Source organism: Perna viridis, chromosome 11 (genome assembly GCF_037379345.1).
Source record: "Perna viridis isolate PV_CMFRI_1.1 ecotype Kerala chromosome 11, ASM3737934v1, whole genome shotgun sequence".
Taxonomy (NCBI): Eukaryota; Metazoa; Mollusca; class Bivalvia; order Mytilida; family Mytilidae; genus Perna; species Perna viridis.
In genome coordinates, this window is record NC_142455.1 from 30,229 (window position 1) to 47,615 (window position 17,387).

Consider the following 17,387-nt stretch of genomic DNA (forward strand, 5'->3'; position numbering starts at 1 on the left):
CTAGCAAGCTTTTTTCTTTCTTGGGTTGGGGTATGAAAGAACCGAATTCCAACTTCTTACATTAATTGTCTTTCTCTATATATAAATAAAGATTCCAAAGAAAAGTTAATAAAAGTATTGTGAAGTGCTAAATGTGCATACGCGTTACTTTAGTTCTGAAACCCAATGATACTGGCAGTGTCGCTTGACATATTTTATACAGCTGCAAAACAAGTATACACTTTTTGGAAACGTTTCAAATGTATGTGACTATTTAGAATTCGATAATATTGTTTGATACAAGTTGAAATATTGGTTTTGAAGTGTTAATTGTTAGGCAGTACCAATGGATTTAGCCTTAAAGTTCTTTATATACCGGTATTGTATTTTTGTTTCATAAGAATTTCAAATGTTTTTGTTGAGTACATGACCGCAACTGGGAAATTTTTGCAGTTTATTATGGCGTTTTATTATCCTTTGCTAGAGAACTGTTTAACTATGACTAATGTAAAAACAAAGACATTAAAGATGTAAATTCTTAGCAAATCATACACTACTAATTTGGTCCTAAGGAAGAGAAATTGACAGGCGTTTTAGGTGAATGCCCAAATCATCGGTGGCGTCCATGTCGTCGTTGTCCATATTCACTTAATTTTCGTGGTTATGGTTAATCAATTGTTATGATATTTTGATATGATTTTAGTAACTACTAACTGACAGATACCACAGTGTTGGTTTCTGTTAATCTAAAAACAAAAAAAAAAAAAACATATCTGAGAGCCCAGAATTTTATCAAGCTAATCTACATAAAGTGAAATGCCCAATCTTTATTAACATGACATAGTTCAACACATTTATTGATATCAGTACATACTTACTAACACATGTTAATATATATATATAAGCATATGCATAGTTCAATTATTGATTTCAGTAAACGAAGGAGTTTTCTTGACGATGCAAACACGTTTACCCTACCGATGCAACTGGGCCATGCTCCCAGGTTTAAGTGGAGTCCGATCGAGTTTCTCATTTACTTTTGTTCCTCTGTATATATTATTTTAGTTACGTTATATTCTTTTTGTGTTAGTCATTTGTCCATATCGGGTTTTTGTCCCTGGATTACATTCCTTTGATTTCCGCTAGAATCTTCGTACCATAATATTGATTACTCTTTCAAGACAAAACGTATGTATGTTCAAATTTGCTCTTTGGGTAATACCAGTCTGCGTCTATACTTGCCCCTCGGGCAACACCAGCTTCTGTCCACACTTGTATCTAATAAATAAATAATAATAAATAAAATAATAAATTAGAGTCAAACAAATTCCTCTGAAATCGAACGGATTGGATTTAGTAGCTTTAGTTCCAAAGTTTAATGAGTCTTTCATAAACATAAAATTAAAGACTTTTAGAATTGGTTTAAGTAGCTGCTGGATGCCATATTTAAACATTGCATTGGATATGAAGTCATAAGGTGTAGATTTACCATGTTTTAGTGATTTTACAGCTTTAGTCATCTCATCCCTACTAAATGGTTTGTAACAAAGGTCATCAGTTATTTCCTTATTATTCATATCATTCATTTGATTGAGTAATTGTTTTAAGATATATGTAAGTGCATAAATATATTCATGACTGTCCCAACTAGAATTTAGAAAATGTTATTGTTAAGGGATCAATAATAGTAGTACATGTAGCTGCTATCTTAAATTGCGTTTAATGTAGCCCTGTTTTTAAGAGATGGTGTGGTACGAAGAGCTGGAAAGTAGAAAGAAATTTAATTGGGTGGTATATTTTGACCCTTGGGCTTAGTTCTGACCTGGTCATTCATATTTTGCCTGACATATTTATTCTAGATCCATGAACAAGAATAAAATTAAAATATTTAAATCAACATGCATGGTTTAATATGGGTGATAAATTTATAACAATATGTAATAAAAGTCTAAAGTCATCAATAAAAACTATTTTGATTTCTTTCCTATAACATTTAGGTGTCAGCCAAGGAGAAAATTTGCTACCTATACTTTTGTTATTGTACAATGTACATGTATGTCAATGATTTAGACGATTTTTTTCAAGAATATACAAGTTTATAACTTCAAAATAAAGACTGCACATTCAACTGTCAACAAATATTTGAAGTTTTTAACAAAAATTCTGAACTAAGTTCTCTTTATGTACAATTTGTAAAATAAAATATAAAAATTATATAATAAAATCAAATAGGAAGTTTATATCTATACTTTTACATGCATGCATGAATTAATATTATTCGTACCAAAAGTCTTCTTTTGTCACATGCGGGCAGGTAAGTACACACTTTAAACGCAAAAGAACAAATAGCAGTCCAAACATTAACCAGTTTTCCACCAAATAAATAACTAACTGTTGTCCAACACCCACTCAGTCCCACTGTATCAGTTAGTTCATCCAAATTCCTCCCTGGGGCTGTTTGTGTATAACTAGTTAAAATGACTTATACACGAAGATTTAAACTCTCTTCAGTGATATATTATGTACCTGTGTATAATATCTTTCGGGTAGATCCTTTTATCTAAGTTTCCGCTATATAGATGACGTATTATCCTTAAACAATCCTAATTTCGGAGATTTGTTACATCGCATCTATCCCCCAAAGAACTTGAGATAAATGATACTACAGACACTGTGAAGTCAGCCTCATATAATGACCTACACTTAAAAATCGATGGTAAAGGAAAACTACTGACCAAACTTTGCGACAAACGTGACGACTTTTCATTCAAAATTGTCAACTTTCCTTTCATCTGTGGCAACATCCCTTCAACACCTGCGTATGGAGTGTTCATATCACAACTCATACGTTATACAAAATGTACCAGAGCTTTCCGAAACTATGCAGACTTTTTGTATCGCGCTAGAACTCTGAAAAATAGGTTTCTGAAACAGGGTTATGTTGCTACAAAATTTAAGTCATCACTACAGACGTTATATGGTCGTCATCATGAACTCGTGGATCGTTATGGCGTATCCATCTGCACCATGAAAACTGATTTATTCAACGTGTCATGGTTTTCCTTTCCTCGTTTGTCTACCCCGGACTTGTCTTTTTATGAACAACTCGGCGGGTGTTTCTAGAAAAGAAGAGGACGCTTACCGGTGCACCTGGTCCATGCTGCTAGTTTTCAGTGGAGTCCAAGTTGCTCATTCGCTTTTGTTACTTTGTCTGTATGATTTTAGTTACTTAATGTTCTTTGTTGTGTATGTCTGTTTTCAATGTCTGCGCATTGTCCCTGGGATACATTCTTTTGATTACCTCTATAACCTTGGTTCCCTTGATTACTCGTCCACATTTTTCAGTTGTTACTGATTCAATTTCTTAACTACAATATTGCTGTTTAAATTTTAAGAGTGTGTAGAATCTACTGAAAATGTTTGCATACATTGATTCAAATTAGAAAATTAAATTTTATTTAGATTTTTTTTCTGAAACTAGTTATTGCATAGGCAGCTGTGAAACATCAGGTTTTCCAATGAAACTATTTTTATTTGACTCTCTCTCTTTCTAAATTCTTCCGTCCAAACGTTCCTAATATCAGTTTGATGTTTTCCATATCATTGAATGAATGTTCTTTCCTATCACCTGAATAATTAAATTACATTCTCCATACAATTCATGCAAAAGGCAATTCATGCATAAAAGAGTTAAAGTAGTTTTATCTTTTTTATTCTTAAATGAGGACTTTTGTTCGGTCCTAAATTGTTAAAAAAAAACTTCATTGGACTATGGTCATGGGAGAATGGCATATATGAAGTTTGACTAGTATGAAAAAGAAATGCATACTTTCCTTATATAACTAGTCAAAATGAAGTTTTTGATAGTGTAAAATTTGGTTTTGAATAAACCACTATAGCCTCCTTATTCATAAATGACATTTGTATGTCTGCTTAAATCTTATATGGACCACTACTTCATTTAAAAAAAATATGTGCTTCATGAAACTATAATCTTTGTGCAAAGGATGTTTTGATTTTTAATTTCAATCATCATTTTAAATCAAATGTATTTAAGGAAATGATAATAATGAAAAGACTATAAAATACATGTGATATTGTTATGTGCATTAAGTAATTGACTGTAAGAATATGAGAAGTACCCTTAGACAATTATCAAACATTTTTTCTTGTTTTCTTTCATTTCTGTCAATACTTTTTTCTCATTGTCCTTCCATCATGTTTATGAATGAATTTAAATTTTATCCTGTAGGAAAAAAATAAAAGATAAATGAAAACAAATGAATGATTACAATTGGAAGTTAACAACCAGTATTGAAAAATACAAGGTTTGAAAGCAGAGAATAATTCTTTCTTGATAGAACTTAGAAAATCTTGAAACTAAAATGGAATATTATTTTAAAATCCAAATAAAACTATGTGACAAAAACATTATCAAACTTAGAATAAGTGATCACAAACTGTTTTATTTATTAGTTGAACAGGGAGATCCTATAAAATACCTATATGTCATGTAGCGTATGCAATTTCTTTCTTAATTGTTAAATTAATGATAATTTAATGAAAACTTGTTATCTTCAATTTACAATCACCAAACGCAGTTTAAGACTGTAGCATCCGTTATTAACAGTCATTAGAACTGAGGAGGGAATCAGTCTTGATGTATATTTTATTGTTGTGTGATGTCATGTTTAGCTTGTGATTGCAATAATAAATAAAATGTTATCATCCTGTTAGCTTTTTTTTTACTTCAACATGTTCAATTAAGGAGCTACTACATATGTTTACATTTCCCATTTTAGCGTTCGTGCATCGTTTATTCTTTCGTACGCACGATAGGAGCGTTCGTTTAAACGCATGATAGAATCGTTCGTTTATTTTTGTGCTTTGATTATTTCCTTGACTTAACTGTTATTTTTATATTTTTTGCTATTATTAATTTATGTAATTTCATTAATTTTATTTTCCATTTTTTTCTGTCTTCATCATATGTCAATATTATTATTTTTCGTCGTTGGCCTAATGTGCGTTTATAAACATGATATGAGCGTTTGTGACAGGTTGAGACTGGTGAAAACTTGGTCGAGACAAGAGGTGCAACATGTTGGGAAAGATGCCACGGTCCTGGCACGTTAAAGAACCCCTCTGTGGTATTCTCCCGGAGTTAGAACCATAGGGCTCCGCCACAGGAGGCTAAATTGCCCTGTCCTGCCCACCTCTCCCTATTTCCAGTGGCACTCAAACATTATGCAGAATTTTAAGAATGTTTACTTAAATACAGGTGTCACAGTCACTAATATGAAACCAAAATTTTTGATTTCTACATTTTCTACATATAAGGCCATGCAGGTAAATGTGAAGTGTTAACACTCGTATTCGTGACTAAAAGTGGCATTTTGAAGAATTTCGACCGAAATAATTAGGTATCAGTCACCCATCTAATGATTTTTTCCCAATTGGATTTGCTAATTACATTAGTCAAACAGTTTCATTTATTAATCGCGGACTTCCTGTTCTAAACTACGTCACACAGAATAGATAAATTTAGTGTCAGGAACTGTCAAAGGGGTATGACAGTTTAGAACTGCTTTTCGTATTTTCTTTGTCACGACCCAGGACAGTTTCTGTCAAGATCTGTCAGGGAATAGGGCAAAATATGTAGAACAGAAATTCTGACAGATTCTGACAGAATTGAAGAAAGGTTAGAAGTGATTGCAACTGTATCTCATAAATATGGCACATCATAATTCTCAATAAGGTCTTCTTTGCATCAGGTATATTCAAATACATCTAGGAAACATGCTGAAAAGCTATTAAAATTTATCTTGAATCTTCTTTGATATGGAGCCTCGTGCAGGTCCGGGTGTCAAAAGAATAGGTCTGCAGCAGCGCTAAGCTTGTCGTTAAAGGCGACGAAAGAGTGCTCAGAAACCTAGCCGGGGGCTAGGCGCTCTGCCCAGAGAGCAACTGGGATGTGTGCCCCAGGTGGTGGAATGGGGTACCCCTGGCATGTTACATGGTGGGGATTGTCAGGCAATAATACGGAAAACCTAACCTTAAACCATAGTGGTGCACCGTGTTGGGAATGATACCACGTTCCTCGCACGTTGGAGAACCCTGCTTTGGTATTCGATAGGAGTAGTAACCTTTGCGTTCCGCCACAGGAGGCTAAATTGCCCGACCTTACCCATTCCTCCCATTTCTCTTGTGGCAATCAAAATTTGTCGACCCTATCATCCTTGTGTCCCATCTTTTTTTCATTTCATCATCATTTCATTTTATCATTCCTTTCATGTTCATTGTCTAAATATAGCTGAAATATTGCTGCTCTGACGTTAAACACCAGCAATCAATAAATTAATCAATCTGTGATATGGATCTTAATTGACTGCTTATATAAGTAAAAGTGGAGGAAAATTTTCCGCCATTTTTCAAAAGTTCATTTCAACTAAATTTTATTTATCAATATCTTATAAAGGCAAATTTTACAAACACTTTGGTGTTTATTTCTGGAGGTTATCAGATATAAATGCTTTGTTAATGCAATTAAATCCATTTTTTCTCATCTGCCACAACGTGTACACATTTTGTACGATTCTTAGACGGAGATGAAAAATGATGTTTTGTACAGTTTTCAACCAATATCTTGAAAATTATAATAGATAAGGAAAAAAGAATTTTTCAATTTCTTGTATGATCATTATGATAACTTCTGCCTATGTTTTCTTGAGTCAAAATGTTTTGACAACTCCTCGGTGAATATATTACCTTGAAAGACAAATGTTTACCAGATGAGCGATTCAAGCTCTTGGAAGCCTCTTGTTCATTTCATCATTTCATATTCATTTAATTCTTTATTTTCATTCTCAACAATAAACTTATCATTTTTCACAAGCCTTATTAATAGTTTAATGAAAGTACAATAATATGTTAAAGGTTATATTTTGTAAGAATAACTAATATGTTGCTCATTTACATTTTTTGTACGTGTTATATTGTTTTTTTATGTTTTTCGTTGTTTCTGTTTGTTTTCCCTGTCTTGTCTTTATCTTTGGAATATATTCGGTTGATTGCCGTTCGACCCCACGGTCCTTTGTTTGTTCTTTCATTCTTAAGGGTCGATATCGCTGCTGGTTGATTTTGCTACCGAGGGTAACACCAATTTATTGTATGGCATTTACATGAGGAATGAAAACAATACCTTACTCAGACATCGCTCCGTCTAAAAAAGTCCGTAACAGACAACAAGACGGAAACACTGGGGTGTGAAAAAATTTCCGCTATTTTTCACAAGTGCATTTCAATTAAATTTTATTTAACAATATCATAAATAGGCAAATTTTACAAACACTTTGGTGTTTATTTCTGGAGGTTATCGGGTATAAATACTTTGTTAATGCAATAAAATCTCTGTTGTTTTATGTTTTGTTTTTCATCTGCAACACCTTGTACACACAAGGAGAAGAACTTAAAGAATTATTCCACATTATATATTGCAGTGTTTTGAGAAAATCTGTGAACTTGAGAGTACACGTTACACAAACAAAAATTTTAAAAAATCTAAGAAAAGTAGTTATATGTGATACATGTAGTTTGTGTTTGTTATAAGTTTAGTTAGTCAACTGCATATTCTTGAGTATTAAATACTAGTTTTTAGCTCACCTGGCATAAAGGCCTTGTAAGCTATTGTCATCACTTAGCGTCTGTCGTCGTTAGCTTTTTCAAACTCCTCTGAACTGCTTGACCATTGGACTGAAACTTAGCAGGATTGTTCCTAACGGTATACTGAACGAACTGAATTTTTGAATATTAAAAAACATGGCCGCTGTTACTAAAATGGAATATAAGGGTTAAAATACAGTTTTTAGCCAATTACTCAATGAAATTTGAATTAAGCGAAATTCTGACTTGGGTAATATTTATCACCGTCAGAAATCGGACCAATGGCTAAATTTTCAAAATGATTTATTGCCCAATATAGGAGTTACAATCCCTAAAATACATATTTTTGTTGATTTTCAATGTTTTGAAAGTCTTTTTTTCTCTGGAACCATGCGACAAAATTTAAAGTTGGTTCAAGTCTTCCTTAGGGTATCCTGCACAACCTGATTGTCAAAGTGTTAAAACTGTTTACATGACTGACATTACTAAAATAGAATATACGGATCAAAATGCTTTTTTGTTTTGGTATAGAAGAATAATGACGACGAAAGCTACTAATAAGATAAACACGATATTCTGAGTTAACTGGAGTATTGAAATTGTTTTTTAGGCGACCATTTACAAAATGGCTGCCAATTTGCGGCCATTTTTACCAGTTGCTCTGATTCCAATAATTTGTTTTTTCGACCCCGTGCGGATCTGGATGTGAAAAGAATAGGCCCGTAGCAGTGCTGATATTATCGTAAATTGCAACTAAATAGTGCTCAGAACCTTTGCCGGGAGGTAGGGAGCTCTGCAAACTGAGCAACTGGGCTGTGTGCCCCAGGTAGTTGAATAGGGTACCCCTGGCGTGCTACATGCTGAGGTCGTCAGGAAAACCTGACACCAATCCATAGTGTTGCAACGTGTTGGGAAAGATGCAACGTTCCTCGCACACGTTAAAGGACCCTGCTGTGGTATTCTATCTGAGTAGAACCCTTTGTGCTCCGCCACAGGAGGTTAAATTGAACAACCCTACCCACCTTTCCCTATTTCCAGTGAAAATTATGAGTGTGTCTCAAGCCATTTTTTCATTTTATCATCATGTCATATTCATTGCCCGGATATAGCTTAACTATTGTTGCTTGGGCGTAAAACACCAACGATCAATCAATCAATCATTGTTTCAAACATGGTATTCTAAATTGAATGAGGATGACGAAGATTTGTTATGGGCGACCATTTTTAAATCGGCTGACATTTTCCCGCTAATTTGTACGCTTGCTTTAATTTCAATGATATTTGGTTTTCTTGTGTATAGTACATAGTGTGATGATGAAACTGTTGTAAAGCCATGATTTAACTTTATTTTATGTTCTATTTCAGCAAATGTATAGTGGACCAATGCCTCTTCAGGCCCGATAGGATAACAGGGCATAGGGGACCTACGGTCCAAAGGTTATAAAAATACGTTGAAGGCATTTCCAACATTTTACAGTGACTTAGGTATTCAGTTGAACTCATCAATAGATGCTCTTTTTCAGCATTTTGTTGTCAAATAAGGTAACCAAGCATAATACCTTTACTTAGTAGGGCATGGTTTGTAAGGAGAGCCTCTTGTTTATGTCATTGAACATAAAAAAACTTTTGTTGTTACAGTTTTTTTTTCTTTTATGTGTTTTATTTGCTATTGAAAACGCGTCCACCACAGTGGGCACATATGTTGTGATAAAAAAAATCCAGCATTTCGGTTTGGAAGGTGATTTTTTAACGTATGCGGATACTCTACCAAGCACTACGTATCAGTATCTTGGTGTACCGTTTTTTCTGGAGTAATAATGATGTATAACTGTTAGGGAAATAATAGAAAGACATGTTTTCAATTTGTTTGCAATTATTTGTCTAAAAAACAATCTTATAACTACACGACAGTCAGGATTTAGACCAAAACATCCGTGTGAAAGTGCATGGATTACCTCATTAAGTCATAGTTAAAAATATTGATGAGTGTAAACTTACTGGTGTTCTATTCATTGTTCAGAGCAAAGCGTTTGACACTGTTAATTATAATGTTTTACTGCATACGCTCATATCATTTTGAAATTGTTAAATACTTATAATTGTTTATAAATCGTTCTAATAAATAGTTTTTGAGCAACAGAGGACAGTGTTTTGGTTGGGAAAGGGAATTATCTAAACACCATTAAGTGTCTATTGGTGTTCTATACTTGGGTCTTTGGTTTTTTTTTATATACTTTTTTGTAAATCATTATCCATCATGCCTAAAATATTGTCATCCAATTATATATGCAGAAGATACCTCTATTGGTGCATGTGACAAATCTGTACAAATTACTGATCCCCTTGTAAATCGCTATCCTTGCCGTGGTAAGAGGTGTGGGGGTAGGGGGTTTGCATGCCTCTGTAATCCTATGAGCTTTGCCAGCTGGAGTTTTTTCTCTTGCTAGGGTTACCCATGCTGGACAGGTTAAAGGTTAGAGGCCAGACTAAAGCGATCCGAACGTCGACCGTTAGCCTGGTGCTTTAAATAAAAAGTGGGTTCACCTGTTTGTTTGCCGTGAGTTATTGGTTGGCAAGAAGTCCGAGTGGATGAAGGTTGTTTCTAGACTTCAGTCGTGACGTCACGACCGTGACATCAAAGGTTGGATGATGGAGGATACGGCTGTATATGCCACTCGGCTTTTAGGTCATCTAAACGGAAGGACCAATGGACCCGGTTCATTCAATCGGCTACTCAGGCAAAGTCTTTCATTTGTCCAACATGCTTTACTGATGTCGTTTTGTTTAAAGCCAATGTTTCTCAGGTTTTCGAAGAACTTGCAAATGGCATATAAAGAAGGCATTAGCTCATGGGTCAATCAAGTAATACGCTGTCTATGCGCCACTGATACATGTATATACACTCTGGTCGAGTATGTCGTCTGATGCTATCTACTGGAAATCCCTAGAATCCTAGCAGCACCAATGTCGGCACTCGCTGGCGGGTGGGGTAGAGACGATGAAACTAATAAAACTTAACAAGGCGACAAAAAAAAAAACAAAAAAAAACTGGGATTCCAATGTTTCTAATAAAAAAATAGAAAAAGTGAAATGTGCAACTCTTCCGATGAAAGTGATGATAACCGACCAAAATTTATTTAGATTTCTGCAAAAGATAAAGAAAAAATACTAATGACCTTTCTCCATTTTTGATACACAAAACCATCAAGAGTATAGCTAGTGCTGATAAAGACACAGAGAAAACACGATCTGGAATTTTAAATAAACGCCTCATACCTCGGTAGTCACCAAATTTGTTAAATTTGCAAAATGGATTGGTGACCTTGATGTGGTTTCATCTGTAGATAAGTCTCTAAATCAGTCACAGGTCGCCCTTGAATACCGAAGGCGAGACTTCGATGTCTTGACTGATGAAGAGATCTGTGAGGAACTGATATCACAAGGCGTTAAGTCAGTGCAAAGGTTTACTTACCGACGTCCAGATGCAACCACACCAATGCGAACACTCCTGTTAACGTTTTGTGCAACTTCAGTTCCATCTCATGTCTACATTGGTCCATACAGGACAGCTGTCAGTCTGTACATTCCTTATCCACTTTGCTGTTTTAACTGTCAGAACGTTGGGTATGGAAAGGGCCAGTGTAGAGGATTTTTTTTTTGTTTTCGATGCTCTGAAGGATATGAGGGCATCGACTGCAAAAAAAGATCTTAAATGCAGAAATTGTTGGAAAGCTCCAAATATTGTCTTCTATACAAAAGAGAAAAAATATATTTTAAAGATAAAAACAGAAAACAAAGTTTCATACAGTGAAGCTCGCAAGAAGTGGTCATTCATTGCATCTGACAAAACATTATATGCTAGTGTTGCAAAGCGTGCTTGTCTGTCCTTTACTGTTGAGATGCAGACTGTCACGAGTTGGAAAGAGGACATCTATTGTCTTGCTATACTTCCCATTGAGGTATCTACTAAAATGATAAATCCATCCAAAAATTGTCTTGAAGAAATTAAAAAGGACAGAGCTAAAAAAAATCTCACCAATTGTCACAGACTCTTCTCAAAATTCCGAAACATCTATAAAATCATCTTCTCCATTATCTGAAAAGTCACCATCTTTGTCTTCTAACTCTTCTCAACAGAAAAATGTACAACCACCAAGAAAGTTGGGGAATTTCGCGTTGTGGACTTGTAGAAATCTAAGTCTAGGCAACAGAATGTGTCGCCTGTTGTGTCGGACTCAGATCCCGAGTCTGATATGGACACAACAGACATGAACTTTGTCCAGGTGAAAAACTGGCTAGGTCTTGACTTTGATCAGATCGATCGAACATGTCCTGTCGCCATGAAAAAAAAAATACAAAGAACAGCGTGCTCAATCCATCCAAATTGACCTCACTGGCGCCACTCACAAGCAGGTCATCGAGAGTTGGTTGCTGATAAAAGGCAGGGAAAATATCCCCCATTCGTCACCCTTCAATTCAATTTTAATTCAGTACATTTTTCCAGTTGCTTTATATCTCCAGGAGACTCATTAAAGGTAACGGATCAAATTTTCTTAAAGGATATACAATGTATAGTAAATTTTTGCGGTAAATAAACGAACTGCACGTGGATCCACCATTTTTATTAGGGACAGAGTTATACATCGGTCTATTCCTCTAATTATCAATCTACAACTCATAATCCTTTATTGGAAAGAATCATACTAATGATAAGGGAAAAATAGTTGAGTAGCTCCTTCTGTAAGAAGACTTGTGTATTTTTAATGACGGATCTTCATTATACCTTTATTCAGGCAATGGATCGTATTCTTCTATTAATTTAAGCATTTGTGATCATCTCGAACTTTCGGAGTTTTCTTGGCGGGTTCATGATTACTTGTGTGAGAGTGATCATTTTCAAACTATTTTGGAGCCTTTATCCTCCAAAGCAGAGGAACGCGAACCACTCTACTAAATTTGAAAAAAGCGGATTTGCCTTCATTTGAAGCTCACTGTCTTGAAGAATTACGTTTATAAACGATGAAGGATGTTGAAGATCTAATTTTATTATTTAACGAAAACCTGAAATTTATTGTTAATAAAACAAGTGTGGACACAAACTGGTATTGCCCGAGGGGCAGGTATGGACGAAAACTGGTATTGCCGAAAGAGCAAATTTGAACATACATACGTTTTGTCTTGAATGAGTAACAAATTGAACCAAGGTTCTAGCGGAAATTAAAAGAATGTAATCCAGGGACAAAGACAAGACATGGAAAACAGACAAATACAAAAAGAACAAAAATTTACTAAAATTATACATACAAAGTAACAAAAGTAAATGAGAAACTCGATCGGACTCCACTTAAAACTTGGAGCATGGCCCAGGTGCACCGGTAGGGTGAACGCGTTTGCTAAGAACGTGCATCTATAATGTCTTTCAGTTGTCTTACAAAATAAAATAAACTGTATAATGGAAAATTTCCCACTTACGGACATGTACTCAACGAAAAACATTCGAAATTCTTATGAAACAAAAATACAATACTGGTATATAAAGGACTTTAAGGCTAAATCCATCGGTACTGACGCACAATTAACATTTCAAAATCAATTTTTCAACTTGTATCAAACTAATTCTAAATAGTCACATACATTTGTAGTCTGAAAAATGTTTCCTTAGACAAAAACTGTATAGTTGTTTTGTAGCTGTATAAAATATAAAAAAGAGGCACTGCCAGTATCCTTTGATTTCAGGACCAACATAATGTGTAGGCACATTTAGCACTTCACAACACTTTCATTACATTTTCTTTAGAATCTTTATTTTTATGTATAGACAATTGATGTAAGAAGTTGGAGTTACGTTTTTGTCATACCCCAAGTCAGTAAAAAACTTGCTAGACAATCTCTGGCACTACTGGAGTAATAAATAGACCATCCGTTTAAGTTTAAAAAGAATATTTTTGGTCACCCTACTGACCTTCTTCAGACCCTCTACTCACAAGTTACTATTTTAAGTTTTGAAGAAAAAAAAACATAACGTAAAAATTCTGCCGATTGCCTTTCAGACAAAAAAAAAATTGAAAACACACATGCCATGAGTGTGCTCTTGGTCGTGGATAATGTCTTTTTGGAATTCGACGCTTGAGATATTTTCTTTTTTTACCAACTCCGTCAAAGAAACAAATAAAAAATACTCATGCGCCGAATCCCAAAAGGGATAAGGCTGTGGACTAAGTCTATTACATGTTTAGTCTTTGCATTTTTTGGTTTTTATTGTATCTTAATGACTTATTTCCTTTCAAAAATATCACATAAAAAAAAAATATCTACCTACTGACTCTACAAAATTTTAAAAGAGTGCTCGGAAAGAAAACCTTATTTTGTTTTCGGCCTTGTCTTTTGCTGGTTCAAAGATTCAGTAAATGCTGTTGTAGGCTATACGACGCTGTATCACTAGGTCGCCGATCGACATTAAAACACGGGGACTGTGTAAACGCTTTGATGCTTTACACCGCCGGTGAAAGAGCCAAAACGATAACCAAGGACGTTAAGAAACAACTCAGTCCGTCACGTATTATAGATATGAGTGCAAACCTGGTCTATCAGTATTAATTATATATGTTAGCACGGAAACGAAAATTAAACCAAGTATATGAACAGTCAGCTGATTATCTGCGTCACTAATATCGTGCAAATGATTGGCTAAAACGGCGAATTTTGGTTGATTTTAGTGGTTTATATCCACAAAGACAGTCGAACTATATTCTAGAAGCAATGATGTTCTAGCTTTAAAATGCATGAAATGAAGGGTGTAACGGATATACGGAAAGTGCTATCATTTTGAACTTTCTTGTTATATTGTTATTTAACAATACCTAAAACCTCGACAAATCCCCAATTTTGCAAACTATGATAAGTGCGACCGACAAAGCGATCGAAAGAGTTATCAAGAGAACCAATGTGATAGCGGTAATCAAAGGAATGTAATCCAGGGACAAAGACCAGACATGGAAAACAGACATACACAACAAAGAACATTAAGTAACTACAACCATACATACAAAGTAACAAAAGTAAATGAGCAACTCGGACTCCACTAAAAACTGGGAGCATGGACCAGGTGCACCGGTAGGGTAAGCGTCCTATGCTTTTTTAGAAACACCCGCCGAGTTACTCATAAAAAGTCAAGTCCGGGGTAGACAAACGAGGAAAGGAAAACTATGATCCGTTGAATAAATCAGCCAGACGAACCTTTTTGACAATTTTGTTTTTAGTATTAAAATTCACAACCACTGTAATCACGTATGGAATATTCTTAGAAAAGTAAAAGAAAAAAAATCAAATTCTTCAATAAAAAACCTTAAAGTGAGTGATATCTCTCGTACAATATCGCCAATAAGCTAGCTGAAAAAATTCGACAAACAGGATTTTCAAAAAATAAATAAATAAATAAATTATGTGCAGAAAAGACAAAACTAAAATTTAAGTCAAATAAATCTGAATCCTACAACTCTCATTTTTTTATAGAAGAACTGAAATTGTCCCTGCCTAAAGCTCATGGTACGGCTTTTGGGCTAGATGATATTCATTATCAACTTTTGAAACATCTCTACATACACGTTGTGCGTTAATGAACGAGGTCTGGGCTACTTGTAACGTTCCTTCCATTTGGAAAACGGTTTCAGATGTCCCTATCCCAAAAACCAGGAAAGGATCATACAGGTCCTTCCAATTATCGCCCAATCACATTGCGTCTGTAAAACAATGGAACGAATTGTCAATTATCGCCTCATGTTGTTCCCTGAGCATTTTGTTGAAAAGGACAACTTGCTCACTTACATTTATTTATGCAAGACAGAAGTACTCTTGACCAATTTGTCCGGGTAGAAATGCTCATCAGAAATGCATTTGCTAAAAATGAACACGGTGTGTCAGTACTTTTCCATTAAGAAAAAAACCTATGACACGAGACGTGGAAATATGGCATTTTAAAAGATATATTTGATATGGGGTTGAGAGGAAGACTTCCTCTTTTCTTATCTAATTTTTTGTCAGGTCATTTTTATGTTAGGGTAAATTAAACTTCTTCTGAGGCAAAGGGTCAGGAGATGGGAGTCCATCGGGGAAGTATTCTCTCTGGCACTCTCTTCGGTATTAAAATAAATAGTTAAGCCAAGTTTTGAAAGATAATTTGACAGTTCCCTGTATGTTGACGATCTGATCTGCTGCGTATACAGGGGGCAAAATATGAGTAATATTGAAAGGCAGTTACAACCGTGCATAAAAATTGTAAAAAGAATTGAGAAATGGCTTTAAAAATGGGTTCAAATTTTCTACATCTAAAACCGTTGGTATGCCTTATTATCGAAAGTAAGAGCTGCATCAGGACCCAGATCTCTTTCTGTATGGTAACAAAATCAAAATGGTATGAAAACAAAATGTCTTGGTTTACTCTTTGCTAGTAATCTTTCTTTTCTTCCCCATAACAAAGTACTAAAATCTAGGTGTCTTTAGGTACTAAATATTTTAAAAATGGTGTTCAGTAATGATTGGGTTGCTGATACTTCAGTTTTGTTAAACTTGTATAGGTCATTAGTTATGTCTAAACTTGACTATGGATCTATTGTGTATGGTTCCGCCGAAAAATGTTATCTTAAAATTTTAGACACTGTTCATCATCAGGGTTTGCGACTTTGCCTTGGTGCCTTCAGAACCTCTCCTATTAAGAGCCATTATGTCGACGCAAATGAACCTTCCTTTGGAGACAGAATTTTGAAATTAGGTCTTCATTATGTGAGTAAACATTTGGCCTACCTTGATAACTCCGCCTATGACTGTGTCATTAACCCTATTTATGACGATAGTTATCAAAAACATGAAAGTTAACCCACTTTTGGAATTCGCATAAAAAATTACCTGGAAGCAATTCATCTTGAAAATAATACAGTGACATCTGCTGTGGTTTCGAAATGCCCTCCATGGGAGCCTCTACAGCATTGTTTCATTTTTTTTTTAATTTGAGTGAGTATAAAACGCTTCTACCTTCACAGCCGATGCTTGAGCCAGCTTGTAGGCACTTAAATTAATTACTCATTCTAATCTCTCATAGTTTATTATTTGCTCTGACTCTAAAGCTGTCATTTGGCAATAAAGAATCACAAACTCTTATCTTAGAAATTCTTATTTTATTCATGGACATAAGAAATATGATCAGGAAATTGTTTTCCTGTGGGTACCTAGTCATGTTGGTATTTTAGGGATTTCAGTTGTAGATAGGATTACTAAAAAGGCATTAAATTCAATAATAAAGGTCGTAAGTGTACTATACACTGATTTTAAACCTTGTATTATATTTTGAAAATGTGGTAGGACCGATGGGACAGTCTTGAAAACAACAAGCCTATTTTATAAAATCCGATCTAGGCGTTCATAAATCTGGATCCGGCAATTGTAAAGAGTTTGTGTTCATAACTGGATGTTGCATTGGAATTCTAGAACAACACATAGACATTTGCTTGTTGGTGATCCTCGACCTGAGTGCATCCCATGTGATTGTCCCTTTTTATTAAACATGTTCTTAGAGATTGCGTCGATTTTGCGAAGAACAGACAAAATTATTGTGACTGCGACAATGCGTTTGATTTAGTTTCTTGCAAAGACCGGTTTATTTAAGAAAATACAATTGTTGATACATTTTTATTTTTACTATTTTAATGGTAATCGAAGTAATGCTTTTTATGTTTTTTTTTCAACATTTTTAA